Source organism: Antennarius striatus, chromosome 20, assembly GCF_040054535.1.
Source record: "Antennarius striatus isolate MH-2024 chromosome 20, ASM4005453v1, whole genome shotgun sequence".
NCBI classification, from domain to species: domain Eukaryota; kingdom Metazoa; phylum Chordata; class Actinopteri; order Lophiiformes; family Antennariidae; genus Antennarius; species Antennarius striatus.
In genome coordinates, this window is record NC_090795.1 from 4302360 (window position 1) to 4320130 (window position 17771).

At 44.0% G+C, this 17771-nt stretch overlaps 2 long non-coding RNA genes across 3 annotated transcripts; one reads left to right on the top strand and one right to left on the bottom strand.

The window, feature by feature from the left end:
* Positions 1–202: 202 nt before the first annotated feature.
* On the bottom strand, positions 203–2724 carry LOC137587737 (uncharacterized). Of its 2 annotated transcripts, none has more exons than XR_011033966.1 (4): positions 2377–2724; positions 1255–1603; positions 786–895; positions 203–625 (listed from the first exon to the last, which is right to left on the bottom strand). It is a non-coding gene; the product is annotated as an uncharacterized lncRNA (long non-coding RNA). The 2 variants fall into 2 exon arrangements; XR_011033965.1 differs by having other exon boundaries at positions 2301–2724.
* Positions 2725–8337: 5613 nt separating this feature from the next.
* On the top strand, positions 8338–11902 carry LOC137587715 (uncharacterized). The gene is made up of 2 exons (XR_011033960.1): positions 8338–8594; positions 8720–11902. It is a non-coding gene; the product is annotated as an uncharacterized lncRNA (long non-coding RNA).
* The last annotated feature ends 5869 nt before the right edge of the window (positions 11903–17771 follow it).

Consider the following 17771-nt stretch of genomic DNA (forward strand, 5'->3'; position numbering starts at 1 on the left):
CTTAGTTTGAAAGTTAATAAATGAACATCAGATGTTTTAGAATGCAGATTTCATTTCTAGCTGAACTAGCCCAATGCTAAGATGGTTTATCCAGCTAATGGCTCTACACACATCTGGTGATAAAGAGCTATATCTCTTTTCATCTCCCTCTTCGAAGTAAATGTGTTTTCTCTAAATATCAACCTAATCCATTAAATCGACATTGGTCCGGCGGGGATTGATTAGCTCTAGTCATGAATAATTGAATAAATTTGAGAAAACAGGAAGTTTTTCCATCTAATAGAGCAAAAAAAACATGCTTTTATCATGATGACATGACACCCAGGCTGTTGAAATGACTCTCTTAGAAACATTCAGTGTGAAATGGCCATCCCTCTTTCATTTAAAAAGATTTTCTCTCCATTATTCTCTCCTTCCACATCAAGGTTTTCTCCCTTTTCTCTCTGAAAACCCAGCAGCTGTATTCATTTCCAGCCTTCCTCTTTTTTCCTCCTCCTCCTCTCAGCGGCGCTCTAGTGTGGGAAGGGGCTCCTCTCTCGGGTGGGCACTGCAGCACTATCAGCGATCCGCCGGAGAACTTCTCAGGGTCAGAGAGGATGGGTGTGTCCTCTGCAGCATCCCTGCACTGACAGACGGGAAAGGGAGGAAGCAGAGAGGGAGGAAATAAAGTGGTTTAATCTTGAAGGTGGTGGGAAGTGGAATGACTTTGGAAGAATGAGAGCACCTTGCACATGGTTGTAGAATGCACACACACGCACACATACACGCACACACACACCGCTGACCTGATTCGATCTTCCACCTTGACCCTCTTCACTCCTCCTCATCAGCTGAGGAGGCGACTCTCGCATCCAGATGAAAACCTTTTCTCAGAGAGGAACCATCCTAAGCTTCCCTCCACACACACACACACACACACACCTCAGCTTTAAACATGAAGGTTTTATATAAAATATAAATATTCAGTTTATAATATATGAAGTATTTCATATTTTATGCTATACAACAAAATATCCAGGAGAAGGAACAGCAGTAAACCTCATTTTGATTGTCTGCAACATAAAATGCAGCATATGCGATAATCTGTGTGTAACTAGCAGGGCATTAATCCCTAATAACTGCATAAACTGTGAGGCAAACTGTAATTATTAACCGTTCTACGTGATGCAGCTTGTAAAAGAGTGGTTTGGTAATTCAAAAGATTTCTCACTTTGCTGGAGCGTAAATAATTTTTCTGGTTTCGAGAAATCTCACCAAGTGTGATCTCAGCAGGAGCGGAATTGTCTGCACTCCTTCTTCTTCTTCTTCTCTTAAATTTGTCTCCTCCCAGCAGAGATGTAGGACACGTTGCTCTCGGTTTCTTCTGCAGCTTCTCTTCAGCTGTGAACTCAGACCCTCGGTGTCGTCAGAGGTGATAATCTGTTCCGCTGGAGCCAGCTGGGGCCGTGGATTCTTCTTCATAGCTCTTGCTTGTCGACGTTTCTCTGTTCTCTACGCTGATTGTGGAGAACAATCAGCTCTTGGAGCAAAACAAAACACAAATTCTGCAGTTGCCAAGGAGATTCAGTTGTTGTGATGTGATGGAGACCATGACGGTTGAAACCTTCGAAATAAAAGGAAAGAGGTGAGGTTTGTCTATCATAAAGCTCCAGACGGTCAAGAAAGGACAGTTCAATATCAAACTTTTCATTCGCTCTGCCGCTGGAGAGAAAAATTTAAACAGGTGGAAGTTCTTGTTTGGATTTAATCTTCCTCAGATCCGGCTCTTTTAAAACGACACCGTTCAGCTTCATCCCCCTGACGTCTTTGTCAGATTTGTTGAACTTGGAGGCTTATATGATTGATTTGCCTGGATGCTGTGCTAGGTGGGCTGGGAAGCCTCCCAGCATGCACTGGGGTAACATACAGGCGTCTCAGATCATGTGTGTTCTTGCATTATTGATACCGGTGTTATTTTCTTCCACTCCGTGCTCCACATTGTTTCCACTCCTTCTGCACTGGAACAGATATTATCTGACTTATTACTTGTAAATGTGGTTCACAAGATAAATAAGTTCTAATCGTTAAAAATCTAATTTAAAGCTATGCACCATTTGAATCCACTTCTTTTTTGGTACTATATTATCTTTTTTTTTTAATAAAATGCTGTTTAGATGCAGATATAAAACCTAGACCTGACTGTTTTCCCGCTCAAACGGAACAGGTTTTGGTCGGATCCCACGTCACGTCTCTCAGACGTTTGAAAGCGATGCTAAATAACTTCTTGCATGCTGATGGGGAAGTGAACGTCCTTTTGTTACCTCCACATGGGGGCCCCTGACAGGCATATGAGGACATCTAGACGGCGGAGGAAGTGAATTATGATGTCGGTCACACCTGACAGAGAAGATCTCATGACCTTGATGGCTCTGAGGCTTCAGGCCCGTCGTCCTCTGACGCCGTCACGGCTCGGAAGCGAAGGCTGCTGATGTGGAACGGCGGCGAACGGGGGGGAAACATTTGAAGCGCAAATCTGCAGCCACTTAATGAGGCCTTTTCCTCGCGTTGCTCCACAGTGTGACATTTGTGCTGTTACTCTGTCTGCCACAATGAACTGGCACAACTGTCAGTTATTTCTGAGTAAAGCGTTTCTTCTTCTATTCCAGCTAAAACCCCCCCCCCCCCCCCAGTCTGAGAACTGAGATCTGTCCATAAACCACAAGACCCTAACATGTTGCTCATCTGTCTCTGGGGGGTGAGAACAAGTTCGCTTTTCCGAGAAAGACAACGGCTATCCTGTGAGACCACCCTCTCACGAGCTGTCACAGATGCAGAGTACCCCCCCCACCCCACCCCCCCCACCCACAGAATCCCACTTCCTCCTGTACGTTGCTTTAATCGGGGGGGGGGGTGTCTTAGTTAATCAGTCGTGTCAAAACATTAACGGCTGGTTGGGGGATCGTGTTTCTCGCCAGAGAAAACTGAACCAAGGGTGCTGTAATCTCTGTCCGTTGGGCAGATAGGGGCATCGGGGGCTTTATCAGGAACTAAGAGTCAGTGGAAGTGTTGCTTCACAGGAGTGAAAGGGCACTGGCCAAGTTCCTCTAAAACACTGTCAAAGAATCAAACATCACATGCCACTTCTCTGTTCTCGACACTTTTCTTCATGCCACATACTGCTGAAGCCATTATCTACGAAAGGCTGAGCCCCAAATCGAAGAATCAAGAGCTAGTTTCGTGATTAACAGTGACAACATTTCAGATTCTCAACTAAACGTGTTAGCTCGGCTGGTAGATGTTCCTGTTCTATCACACTTTTCATACATTTTAAGATTGGTAAAATTTTAGATTCAGCTTTCGAAACGTTTGTTGACAGAGGTGTGTTATCACGTTTGTTTTAGTCGCGTTGTTGTGTGCTTCACGGGACGACGCCATTATGTCTTTTCCTTGCCCTGTCTCTATCCCCATTGCGTTTCATTTCCCACCCAGCTGGTCAAAGCGGATGACGGCCCTCCAGAGTTTGGGTCCTGCCCGGAGTTTCTTCCTCAATGAGGGAGTTTTTCACCACCGCTGTCTCTTATGCTTACTCTGGAGGGTCCTGTTGGGTTTCTCTGTCTGTCAAAGTGCTTTGAAATATCCGCTGATGTGATTAAGCGCTATAGAAATAAAGGTTGATTGATTGATTGATTGATTATTTGTTTGGTCCACCGTTTGCGTCCAGCTTCAGGACAGACTTCATCGAATGGATGGACTGGTGTAATATGTGGTGTGGCATCCACCGTGACCCCCGCTCCACCCCTGGGATTTAATTCGACTGGTCATTAAAAGTTTTCATGCTAACACTTGATCAGAAGCTCCTCAGGGTGGGGATGCATCTCCAGAGGTTGTTGTTTCCCTGTTTACATGGTGACCAACCTCTGCGGGTCGCCATGGCAGCGATTCACACCTCTCAAATCTGTAAACAACACCTTGTCAGGATGGTGTGGCGCTAAAGGAGAAAGAACTTTTGATTCCTGTGGTTCTTTCTCTCAGACAAACTTTGTCTTCTTGATGGCTTCCGCTGGACGTTTCAATCAGTTTAAAACATTTGACACAATAATTGTCATTGTCAGCTTTGGATGTAAATAAAAGCTTTGGAATTGACTTTTAATTGGAGTTTATCTCCATATTGACATTCTAAATTGTAACTGATTAATTAGAATCAATAATTCATGTGTTTTTTTCATTTGCAAATTATTGTTTTACAGTTTAAAAATATAAAAGCATGTAAATAATAGTGGATGAACTGATATGTTGTTAGCTGTAGTTGATTCATTAAGCATTAAGAGATTATTTACTAAATATGAATGGAGCCAAAACTTTTATAAATGAAAAGAATCAAATCAAAATGAATCAAAATCTCCTGAACACATTTATAGAAATTTTTTTCAATTTATTTTTGAATTTATAATTTGGCAATACGTAAATGACATTTTTCACTTATGGCTAAGAGTTGTGATTTCATCCTGCCATTTCAAAAACTGTCCGATTTTCTTCATAAATTATGAGCTTGTACATTTAAAAAAAATGAATTATAATTCATAAAATTTCTTTAAAAGTTAAGGATTAATGTCTGCATTAATTGGAACCATATCTCCAAATGAATTTAAGCACATCTTTTACGAATTCAGACTGATCTTCACCCACTGCCATCTTTAAATCATTAATCACAGCAAAAACGTACACTTTAAAAAAAAAAAATCTCTTGCCATCTAAAATTTATGACCACATTCACTTCCATTTCCAGTTTTGATTCACCCTGTCTCTTGCAATTTCCTCCGACGGAGGTTTGAAGGGAGTCGACCGTTTTCTGTCTTTTCTCAAAGCCTCATAAATCATGGCGCTGAGTCTTGATGACTGCGCAACCGTGGTTACAGTCTCTTCACTGGAGGCTTGTCTGCAGTCATCCTGTCACTGAGTAACACCCGACTGAAAGCAACAGCATCCAACAACAGAGGCCTGGCTCTCTGTCAACTCTGCCGGTGTGCTCTCCTCAAGTTGTAATGTTTTTTGTGTTTGTCCTGTTCCTGTTCAGGCGAAATTGTAAAATATTTTTAGCTTATAAGAAGAATTGTGTGACAGGGTGGAAATATTGTGATATATGAGATATGAGACCCTCATAGCACTCCATTTAGCTTAGCTTGGCGTAAAGACAGAACAGGTAGAAACATCAGCCTATCAGCATCTTTTAAGATAATTATTTAGCATCTGTAAAGATAGTATGAAAGTGATAATCTCAAAACAAGAGAATGGAGGGAATAAAATGAGAAATAAAAGAGGCTGGAATGATTTCCTCCAGGCTAGGCCCTCGCTCCTCTTGCACCGGTGGAGTTGTTGGGTGTTTAGATGAGATGAAACTAGTTGGAATGCGTCCGGTTTGGGATGCACCCTATAGTTGCAGAGCCAGATCTCGCTGGAAGGATCACATTTCAAATCCAGTCTTTGAATGCGTCAGGATGAAGAGCTAGAAAATACTACTGAATGAGCTGAAGAAGATAGATGGATGGTCAAATCCACCAATGGATCTTAAAGTGACCTGGTATGTCGGTGGGCTTGCCCCCCCCCATCAGCTTCTTTTTGCTGATGCTAAAGTCAGCTCATGTACTGGAACATTACATGGCACCTGGTCAAAATGTTGATTTGACACGCAAAAGACCAACATATCAGTATTTACAGAGCAACACGCTGCCAACATGTTATTCTAGCCATCGGGCCGTGCTATTTACTGAAACTACTAGAGCCAAAAAAGACCAATTATATGCATGTTCTTGTACTCTTACTGGCCAGAAGGCAGATCTAGAATTATGGAGTAGAAAATGTGACTGATTATGAATTATGAAGCTCTTGAATGTGTTGTGACAGGACTGGCCATCCTGATGGGATTTATTTCTATTGAATCATGAACTAGGCAGTGTGTGTTGTATGTAGGAGGGAGGGTGTGTCAGGCGGTGCAGCGCTGCTGCTGACTTTAGCCTGTAAGCACCAGCTGCTACTGAGTCTTCACATTACTGTAATCAAGCCCTATTGGCAGCATCCACACCGTTCCTCTCCACCTCCAGCCCTCATGCCACGCTCCAGGATTATCTTACATTATTAGAAAGGATGCTGTAAAAGATATCCAGCTTAAGTAATGCTTGAAGGTGGGCAGATTTTATTTATTTAATCATCTTTACACACGTTATCACTTTTCTTTTTGGGTGTTTTCTGGCTGGTGTAATCCATTTCCTGTTCAAGAAAGAGGATAAACTCACTCATGTCAAACGCACCGGGCTAAATTTAGCATTGAATGAAATTATCTCATCATTTTTTATGATCGAGCATGAGTAAGAATTTAGGATGCAAATTATTCGCCAGCAGTGCTCCCATCCTATCTTATCTCTGCTGGGTGTGTCACCAGGAGCTACAGCTGCTGTGTTTCCTGTGATATTTGTATCTCCAAGAAGAATTCTTGAATAATAAAAAAAAAGAAAAAAGGGGAAAAACATGTTCCGTTCTCATCTGTCACATCCTGACTGATGCAACAACGATGATGACAGAAAAACTTCCCAATGTCAAGATCATTTTGACTTATGCACACACACACACACACACACACACACACACACACACACACACACACACACACACACACACTGGGTCTGGTAGTGGGCCTGCAGGTGGTGCAGTAACATCAGCTTTGGCTGGCAGCTCGTCTGTCGGCCTCTCCCTGACTGAGAGCAGAGCTGCTGACTGAAACACATTTTCTCCTGCTCTGCTCTGCAGAGGCAAAACACTTATTCAGCTCTTATGGGAGAACCCCTTCTTTTAGCAGGGGTGGGGTGAGGATATCGCCACAGCAGCCCCTGCAGAGAGAGACACACACACGCACACACACACACACACACACACACACACACACACACACACACACACACACACACACACACACACACACACACACACACACACACACACACACACACACACACATCCTCATATGACAGTTTAGATCAAGATATTGATTTGCTATTAAAAACGCCTAAAATCGATCATTTAACTGCAGGTAATCCACTTTATCTCCTGATGATGCTGATTTTTTTTTTTTTTTTTTGCTCATATTTCTTTATATTAGCCAGCGTTGATCTTTTATAGTTTGTCCAAACCATAAATTTCCTTTCCACAGTGTCTGCAGTGTGGATGGAAATCATCACCAGTGATGATAACTGAGTCTGTGAGCTCAGCTGCTGAGTGGACGACCTCTGGTCTTTACATCCTGGCAACACGCTCACACCTTCACGTGCCCCTGCAGATCACCCCCCATCCCCCCTTCCGCCTCCTCTTCCTCTTCCTTCTACTTATCCCCTTCCAACCACCAGCATCACCACTAACCCCTCACTCTCGCCCGCTCCTCCACATGAATAATGCAGGAGGCCTCCTCCACCGTCGCCACCAACATGCCACGGCATGTTTTATTCAAGCCAGAGTCAGACGGATCACTCCTCGCCGCTGCCCAGATCCGTGAGCCGCCGCCGCCGCCGCCGCCGCCGCCGGCCTCTGAGATATCGGCATCAGGTCGGCGCGTTCACTCACTCGGTCTCCTTGACCTGCTCATCCTCAGCCGAGGTGAGCGACCCCACTTTTTAATGGAAGTACAGAGCTGCGGGTAAATATTTGAATTTAATTCTGCACACCCTGTCACATCCTGCTGAAAATAAATGCTGCTCATTGAGTCGTCCCTTTTTTTCCGTTCCATTTAAGCTTCCGTCCTCTCCCTGTTTGCAACTTTTCAAGGTGATATTATAGTCAAGGGAACATCTTTTTTTCCCAGGATTATTTCATTTATGACTCCTGCCAGTACTAATAAAGAAGAATTACACTTGATTTTTCACATATAAACATATTTCTTTGCAGTAGAAGTTGGGATCCATACCCATACATCCGTTTTAATCACAAACTTCCCACAAAGAGGAGAGAAATCTAACCTGGAAATCATCTAGAAGGCAACAGAGCTAGAAGCCAATGTTTCCCTGTCCAATCCCTCCAGTCGTGGATGCATTGGAATTAATCCCAGGATGAGAATAAAACACCCAAACCAGGGATCAAATCACATCCATAAAAAACATCAGATCAAGCCCACCCTACTCCAACCGATGTCCAACTGTTTTGTGTATCATGTGAACATGCATGCATGAGTAACCGCCAGTGTTCCTGTTTTGAAAACAACACGCTTCCCTTGCTCTAACAGACGCTGTTGCCACATCAGACTTTTTCACCCTTATCTGACAGACCGATCTCCCCCCCCGCTCATTATCTTATGGCACACTCCGAGGGGTAGCTTTGGTTACGCATTAGCGACCCTCCATAGCCCCGTCATGTGGGACTGACAGGACCTTTGATGAACCATTTGTTGCCCTGCAGGACTCGGGTCTCCTCACCTTTCTGAAGTGGCTGATTTGTAAAGCGTAGGAGTTCCTCAAACCTTCATCCACCGGAAGGCCCCCCAGGTCCAATTCTGACGCTGTCTCTGCAGGGTTGATACAATTTCTCCCAAACATAATCAGCTCCGATGGACTCTGGAGTGTTTTCACCAAACACAAGTAAGTCAACCTCCTCAGCGGGTGAAACAGGTTCAACACCAGCGACTCTGTTTCTGTTTTCACCAACAATAATATCCTGCACCTCCCGTTTCTCCTTTGTTTGTCTCTTCACCTCTTGACTGGAGAAACGTCCAGCGTCCAGATGGTCCATCATGACCGCCGCTGAGGGCTGGAAGTGTGTGCGCCACCGCTTACCGGACAACACCGGCGCTAAATGACCCTACTGTCACGTTAAAGACGGTTTTCTGTCTGTATTTTGTTAAAAACAAGTCAAGAATGGTGATGTTATATTAACACCGTCTCACTCACTGCTGGTTTATGTTTATGGACAAACAGTCCAGCTTCATGTACACAAACGCTGCATGCAGATGACTATCTAATTTAAAAACCACAGTAAATACAGCTGACCACATGCTGACCCCAAGTTGGAAAACACAAAAACAAAATCTCAATCTTCAATCATATTTATTTATATATATGCTGCCTTGATGGCTTCCATATTTATTTGGAAATACTTTGTTGTAAAACCAGAGAGCCTCCATCCTATTTTGCAGACTTTAACTACCCTTCTGTATGACAACATCATTTAACGGTCCTTGAAGCGCTCGTTTATGTCTAACATGCCCCATTTTATGGATTGTGGATGCTGAAATGCCCTTTAGACCCAACAAGGAGCCTCCTGGGAGCCTCAGAATCTCCTCCTGTACATGTCCGGCAAAGCGCAGCCTGAAAACAGATGTCTTCCCTCGGATAACTATCAGGAGGAAGGACATTAGAGCCGGCGGAGCGATCCCCGGGTCATCTCCTCCGGTGGGAGAGCGGCTGAGCACATCGTTGAGCACTCGACTTGACCCTCGGTGAGTTATTGTGTGGAGGTGGTCTGGTCTGGAGGGAGGGAGGCCCTTCCTCAGATCGCTTACACCCCGTGCTACCTGCAGCGCTCCAGAGACTCTGGGTTTGCTCCTGCTGGAGGTGCAACATCTACGAAACATCCTGAGAAAGCTGAGGTCAATTTTGTGTTTCCTCACACTCAAGTCATTGAAAAACGGAGCTTCTGTACATCCAGGTTTCTGTTTTTACCCTGCATGAAGTGTTCCCATCATTCACTCAAGGCTTACTTACTTAACCAGCGGAGTGGAGATGAAAGCTTGAGCATTCGAGGACCCCCAGGATCCTTTGATGCCTTACCATGAAGTATGTCTCAGAGCTTTTAGCATTCCTGACTCTGGAAATCAGTTAGAAAGATTTTTCTTTTTAGTGTGTGTGTGTGTGTGTGTGTGTGTCTGTGAGTGCAGGCGGTTCCTCACGGTGAAAGGTTTTCCTGAATCGAGTGTATGTTGTTCGGCTGTTGAAGCTGAAAACGCAGAGTCAGGGTCTAATCTTTACCGTACAACTGCTGGATATCTGTTGTTGTGCAACTGCAAAAAAAAAAACCCAACCAAAAACGTTTTGCAGCTTGTTTGTGATAATGCACAGCAGTTGTGCATTGTTTGTTCTAGATAGACAGAATACTTTATCTACTGTTTTCCAACCGCAGCTGGCTATTAGCTGAGCGCCCGTAAGCCGGGGTTTTCTGCGCTCGGCTTTTTGTCAACTCTGCTGAGATTTGGGTAATGGCTTCCGCTCAGCTTAAGGAAGGGCTCTGGATGTGCGGACAGACCTCATCTTCTTTCCTCAACAGGCTTTCCTCATCAAAAAAAGCAGGGCTCCCAGGGGCCACTCGCGTGGGCCCTTCCTTGGTCTCAGCTGTTCAGGCTCTAGAGAGCACCGGGCCCACTCAGCTGTCTGTTCCTGTCCCGAACCCCCCCACCCGTCCACTAACCACCGGCAGTATAACCCCCACTAGAATTGACAGCATCTGTCAGTGTCACTCATGGAGCGGCTTTCTGATGTTTGACCTTTTGAGACGGGAATCTGCCAGCACTGTTTGTTTTATCGGGATTTTTTTTTATATAGCGCTGTAAAATATATGTTACTCAACCGGTAGCTAGATGATAAATAATTTTATTTCCGTCAAGGATAAAAGCAGGAAAGAGCCACAGGCTTCCTGACGCTGGTGCATAAGATCACGCCTTCACTCTTCTTATTAAAGGCACTCAATGAGCCGCAGACTCCATTCCCCGAACAGGGGAAGTCGTTTGTCAAAGACAGATCCCCTCAGGAGCTCCGCCGGATTAGAGGTTTCCTCGGCCGTTCATGGGGGCACTTTTCCCCGAATTACACTCATTCATGATAAGTGAAAGCATCCAGAGGAAAAAAAAAATTTTTTTTGAAAAAAGGAGGTGCCTCTCACCTCCATTCAGGAGCCGGGGCCTCTAATCTGAGACAGCCTACGATGAGAAAGGAAGGCCGGCGTTCACATGGAGCACCGGCCTCCACCATAAAGGCAGCGTGACAATAACGACATTTTAGTGTGTGTGCTGCAGAAAAACTTCAAATGCATTCCAGTCATTATGATTATTAACCCTTAACATTGATTCGTCACGTTTTCTTTGTCTCTAATTTACCATTATGTTTATTAAAATGAGCTATATGATATTTAGAACACTTGACGTGTTTAATTAAACGCATGTTTCTGTGCCTGAATAGAAACAAAATCATTTGTTTCATTTCGATGCACAACCCAGACACCCTCATTTGGTATCTTGCAAAAAATTTGGGATCTCTACCTGTAATTTAACCAAAGTTGCACGCATTTGAATAACGCTCGGCAACGCGGCAGGAGCTTATAATGACTGACTCATCAGCAGTTCTTTGAACCAAGACTGGATAAATTTTAATCTTTGTGGCAATATGCAGAAAGGTTTAAATAAGAGGAGCCTATGAATTCAGAGATTTCATAATAAGTCCGTGAAATGAACTGCGTAATTTTGTGCAAATTATTTCCTTGAGCTTTTTTCCTCCACTGTAGCCCAAGTAAATATTTATCCCTCTCTAACTGCTGTAACTATAATTGTCTGCGTTGTATGTCTGCCTGCTGTGCACTCATTTCTAATTGTACTTTTACAACACAATTACTGTAACTGGAATTAATGACGTGGACTAATCTGAGACATCTGCAATTATCGCCAAATTACACAACATGCTTCTCAGAAACTCGAGGGACTTGCAGACAAAAGTGTTTATTTGTTTTTTTTCCTTTTTTATTGTTCATTAATCAGATGTTATTAGTACCACTAAAATTTGCATTTGGGTGTTTATTTTGGGAATTTGCGAAGTTACGAAGCTGAATATTGCTAAAATATAAATCATTCATGCAACGTAGAGTTAGAATTCTAACGATAGAATAAATAAATCTGTTAAATTCAGCTCTGAACTTTACTATATCTCTATTTGCATGTCTTCATATATTACTTTGAATGAAAATATACTTCACTTTTGTTGTTAAAACAGTTTGTGACCAAATCTTGGGGCAGTACATGCTGTGAGTGTGTGCGTGTGTGCGTGCGTGCGTGCGTGCGTGCGTGTGTGTGTGTGTGTGTGTGTGTGTGTTGGTGTCTTAATGAAATGCATTAACAGACTGGCTGGAGGCGTCCTGCAGGATATCTGGCCTGGAAAAGCTTCACCCTGTGGCCCCGTGACCCCCCCCCCCCCACACTCCCCATCACTTGGAATAAAACCAACAAGCACGCTCCACTCATTTACACTTCACACCTGCTGGAACACACAATCAAACACACGCTTGTTTATCTTTGCCCATTTACTAGAACAGCCTCCAGAAGCGGTGGCCTACTTTCTTACCTAAATATCCAAACAAAGCCAGAGGACATTCTGGTAAATAGCAGACCCCTCGGAGCTGGTGGCGCTCTCTCCTTTTCTGGTGTTGTTGCTAGGAGACGGCGGATCTAAAATCTAGCTTCTGTGAGGTGCACCTGCTTGGTGAGGTCTGGCACATTCAGCACACGGGAGGAAGAGCCGGTCTGAGCTGCAGGGAGCTTTCAGGGGGGAGTTTCACTGCTGCTATTTATTAGCTAAACACGTAGAGAGGGGTGAAACCTTCACGGACAGGTGTGTGTATGTGTGCGTGTTTCTGTATGTGTGTGTGTTATTAAGGTGCAGCAGAGGCTGCTGGTAAACGTTCGCTCCCAAAAACGTCCTCCGTGAAGTGAAGCGGCTTGATCTCAAAAGTCAATAAAGGACAAAAGGTTTTAAAATCACAAAGCTAAAACGACTCAGAGGGGAAGCGGAGCGTCCTGTGTGTGAAGCTGCCACACCCTGAAACAGCTCGTCTCCATTAGGACTGGGATAGAAAGGACTTGTGTGAGAAGATGATGATCCAGTCGTTTCACCGCTGACCAGTCAGGTGTGACCCGAGACAATCCGGATCACGCTTCTTCATTTTGTCACGAGGAGGAAAAAAAAAAAAAAAACGAGACTCGAAGGATCTTTAGCGTCCAAAGTGAAACTAGCTCTTCATCCCCGTGACGATGGAAATAGAACACGAGCGTCCCTATCTGTGTCACCCCCCACCCACCCCCAGTCTGAGCTGCCGCTGGGCTCCTTTGTGGCCCGCATGTGTCAGACTGGAGCGCCTCCAGCTCCGGTCTGGAAGACGATCAGCTGCGCGCCAACGGAGTCCGCCAAACAAACAATAAACACGAGCGTACGCGCACGCTGAGCGGCGGGGTGTTAATCGGGCCGTGGGTCATTAGGCTGAAGACGGCGCCTTGATGTGTGCTTTGACCTTCTGGCCGCCATATTGGATGATGTTGGAGACGGGCGCCAAACTGAGTCGCCAAGCTAAAATTATCTCTTTCTTAATAAGTAATGATGATGGGAGTTAACCCAGTGGCCCTGATAGAAGAAACACACAAGAGTAAAGCTGGTTTTTAGAGAGGATTTTATTGATCAGCTGATTTTTGAAGATGGATTTTTTATCTGGCGGATGTTGGAGCATCAAAGGAAATGAAGGTTTTTTCTGCTTTCTCGTTGGTTCCACTACTCGTTCATATTCACTCGCTGGCACAAATAATTGGTAAAATCTCAAAAGCAGGTGAGCAGACGGTTCTTTCCAAATACTCACAACACCATTTCCCTCAGTAATGTGAACAGCGTGTTCCTGCTGCAGCTGGCAGGCAAACTTTTTTATGTAAAAATACACCGTTAAACAAATTTGCGGGAACATTTCAGCGCCTTTTCCGACAAGCTCCGACTCCCCTCAGCACACGTTCAAAGGCGTGTGGCGGTGATGCTTGTCTCAGGCTCCAGAGCTCACTCTGTGCATCCCACATGGCATCTGTTCAAGTTCAGCTCAGGAATGACCTCAATGTTCTCCAGTAACTTATCGGCTCAGCGGAGAAGAATTTGCTTGCTTGTCTTGTTTTTGTTTCAATTCTGAACTCCCTCATCTGTTGCCCTTTTTTTTTTTTTTGGGTTTAAAATTGCACACAAATGCTTTTCTAACCTGACACTTTTCCATGTGGCCAAAATAAATAAAACATTCTTTAAAAAAATGCTGACGGACATACAGAAAGATTTCTTCTTTTTTTTTTAAAAAAAAGTGGAGGAAAAGGGATGGAAAAAGGTCAATTTAGTGACACTGCTGCCTTTCAGAGGAGCCACCTCTGGAGGCCATGCCGGTGATTTACGAGCCGGCTCAGGTCAGCGGACAGCTCCATCTGAGATGCTCAGCGGAGCAGATGGGGAGAGAGTACAGTAAGTCTTCAGGGAGGGCAGGAATCATCTACTCTCATTTGATGTGTCTGCCTGGACCGGTGGGAAGATGACGCTCCAGGCGCGTCTGATGGGTCGACGGTGACCGATGCCGATTTATTTTTTCAATTTTGTGTAACAACAACCTACTATCTTCTTCTTCTTCTTCTTTTTTTTTTGTACTGTTAATTTGCTCACTGGGGCAAAAAAGGTTGCAGGAGGGGAAAGTGAAGTAAGAGACAGATAACGGCCTGCAGCTTCAGACCCACTTTACCCAATATCTCCCCCTCTCCAGGGGTTTCCTCTGTAATGGGGTGCTGGCGAAAAAGAAGTGAGTGTGCAGAGCTGGCGAAAGCAGATTCTCTTGTTTGTTGCAATGATGACACCAGAGAAATGTTGGTTTGCATGTAATTTCATGCCTCCAGTTCCCATATCCCACCCATCCCTTTCCCCGAAAACCTCAAAAACGTACCACCACAAGCAAAAATAAAGTTCTCTCTAGAACAATCTAATGGCTACAGGCGCAAAGATTTATTATGGAGGGGCATAAATAGATAATAAGCACCTTTCCTGTAAACACACTAGTGTGTGTAAAGGATTTCCTTCTTTAACCATCTTGCAAAGAAATCTTTTCCTGCTGAAAATATAGTTATCAAACGTCAAGGCTGTAATTTACTAAACCTATGCTTGCCAAAGTAATTCAGTCTGGTTGTGCATTTAGTTTATTCTGTTCTGTTATCAGCTGCTCTAAGAAAAGAAATAAAGTTAAAACCTACACTTCAACACCCGTAAATCTTCATCATTATTGAACTCACATTTTATTCATCAGTGACGGTTAAACATCCGTTCTGTTAGCTCGTGATAGCAGAGACATCAGGGTTTTAATTTCCTCAGGCCCATTGAAGGAAGAAAAATAACACCGGCGTGATGAAATCACCTACGGTGGGTTCAAGTTATTAAAATTCAGTTTAAGTCTGAGCAGATATTTTGTCTGACATTTTCATTCATGGTCCAAACCTCAGGGGTGATGCTCTGTAAATGACAGATCAGTGATGTCAGGAGACGGCGTCTGTGTCTCTTTGCTGTCTGAGAGACACCAAGGAGGCTTTTTGTTGAGCGTCAATCCCACTTCCTCTGCTCCCACCGTGGCAAAAGCCTTTTAACCTTGGCTTCTTCCACGCTAAACACAATTTCCACCGCAGAGTGCCCTGATGGTTTGCATTGATGTCACAATAAATCTTCCTCCGCCAGCCAACAGAGACCTTTCGCAGGGTTTGGCGTGCAGGAAATCAAATGTGAAAGCAGCTACCTTGAATCGTCTTCAGATTGTGCTCAGAGGTTCAGTTTGAACGTCACGTTTGACGGGGGAGAGATTCTAGAGTCATCCTGCAGGAGAGACGAGGAAACAAAAAAATAGGGAAAGTTTAGGAAACAGCAAGGAATTGTAGAAATGCTGGAAAAAATATGTAATAATGCAATGATTGCTTCAATTTTAATTATGTTTATTTTAACCAGAGAAAAGAAATCTGGATTATGGATCCATCCATCCATCCATCCATGCATCCATGCATCCATGCATCCATCCGTCCATCCATCCATCCAACAGACCAAATAATCTGCACCATCTACTTCGTATTTTTCAAATCTACAATTCTTCTAACATTTATTCCTACTGAAATAAAAAAGCTCCTCTGAAACACTTCCTCCATTGACTTCCAGTGTGATCAAATTCTTGATTCTGATGATCTATAAGGAGATTCTTTCAGGTTACTGAAAGAAGGGGGGGTGGGGGGTGTTATGACTCTACATTCCCCTGGGGAGGTGTGGGCTCTGGGCCACGGACAACGGGTTCAAGTGCTGCCTCATGTTCAGGATTCATGCGCCCCCTCCCCCCCCTGCTCACAGCCTCACCTGCCAACCAGCTTCCCATTCCTGAGAATCCATTACGGTCAGTCCCTGGATCTGATGGGGGGGTGCTTTAACTCACCAGTCAATAAATGGGGGTTACAGAGTGTACCCAGTCCTGCAGGCGCGGATCTGACTCCTGATATTTGTCTTCCAGCATTCACACCAGCTGCAGTGTCATTTAGGTTTGTGTTGTGTTTGACCTCTGGCCTGATTGAAAGCAAATGCGCAGACAAATGTCGCTCTGACGGATCGCTCGCTGCAGCTCTTTTGATGCTTTTTCGTGACACGGCTGGGGTCCAGTGAGGAAGTAAAAATACTTTCCTGGGTGAAAGTGGGAGAAACTTTTTTAGTTGAATCACCAGGAACAAATAATGAGATTGCATAAAAGACCGGTAGTGAAATTTGAAAGGTGAAAAACAGGACGAAAATTAAATTTTTTTGATGGTCTCCTTTATCTTCACTGGATTGAAACCTTGAACATATAATGAGTCACAGCCATCATCTAAGTCACAATGTGAGTCACATTTACAGTTTTTTTTAATACTTTTATTAAATGAAATAAAATGAGAACAAAAGCATTTCTTTACTCCTGCTGAGCGCCGTGTTTTAACAGGTATAAATGTGTATTTTCCTCAAAGCGGAGTATCACAAATACAAGTAGAGGAGGAAAAGAAAAACGTTAAAGTTAATGAGAGTCAGGCAATGAATTATGGGATGCTTCATTTGCTGTAATTGTCATTTGGCTAATTTAAAAGGCTAATTTAGCAAATTAGCCAATGTTACGGCATCAGTGTTTGCTTCATCTGCATAAACGTGGAGCCAGTGGAGTTGGTTTGCTGCTGGCTGGCCTGATCAGATGGGACCGACTGAAAAGGATAAAGTTCAGGTTTCCTGTCGCTTCTTACCTCAATAAGTTCCACGGACTTGGATCCAGGATATCTCAGAGTCACTGATGACGATCCGACTGAAGGAGGAGACGGGCTGAATCACGAGAGCGACCGTTTAAATACCGTGACCCTGTTGCTGCCCTGACATTTCAGATCTAAGAGATGATAGCAACAAAAAAAGATTTTCTGAGAAAGAACTACAAATACACAATTCTTAGATAATTCTGTGAAGCCTCTGTTGTCTCTCGATGTCATATTTCCAAAAACTTGAAACAGCTCAAGGGCACAGAGCAGTTAACATTCTAGGAGTCGTCATTAAACGCATCATTACAGGGAATTAAAAAATAAAACAGCAACGAATAAATCCGTTTAAATACGAGCTCATATATTTCAAGCCCATGCAAATCAAAACACATAATTAGAGTGAATTTATGCTTTGATTTAAGGGATAAATTTACAGCCGTTGAATGTTTGTGCACTCGACTCGAGATGCCATCATGAATTTACAGCCCGGATCCGTCCCGCACCACCAGCCACGTGTAGACATCTCAGGGCTCCTCCAATAATAGGAGTTAATAAGCACAACAACCTAATTACACTCCATAATGGTGATGACTAGCATGTCTCAATAACACAGAGGGGGGTCTTCCCCGAACAATGGGATCCATCGCTGGCGGGGGGTGGAGACCTCCTGAATGTGACCCTGACACATTTCACATCAGATAAGTGC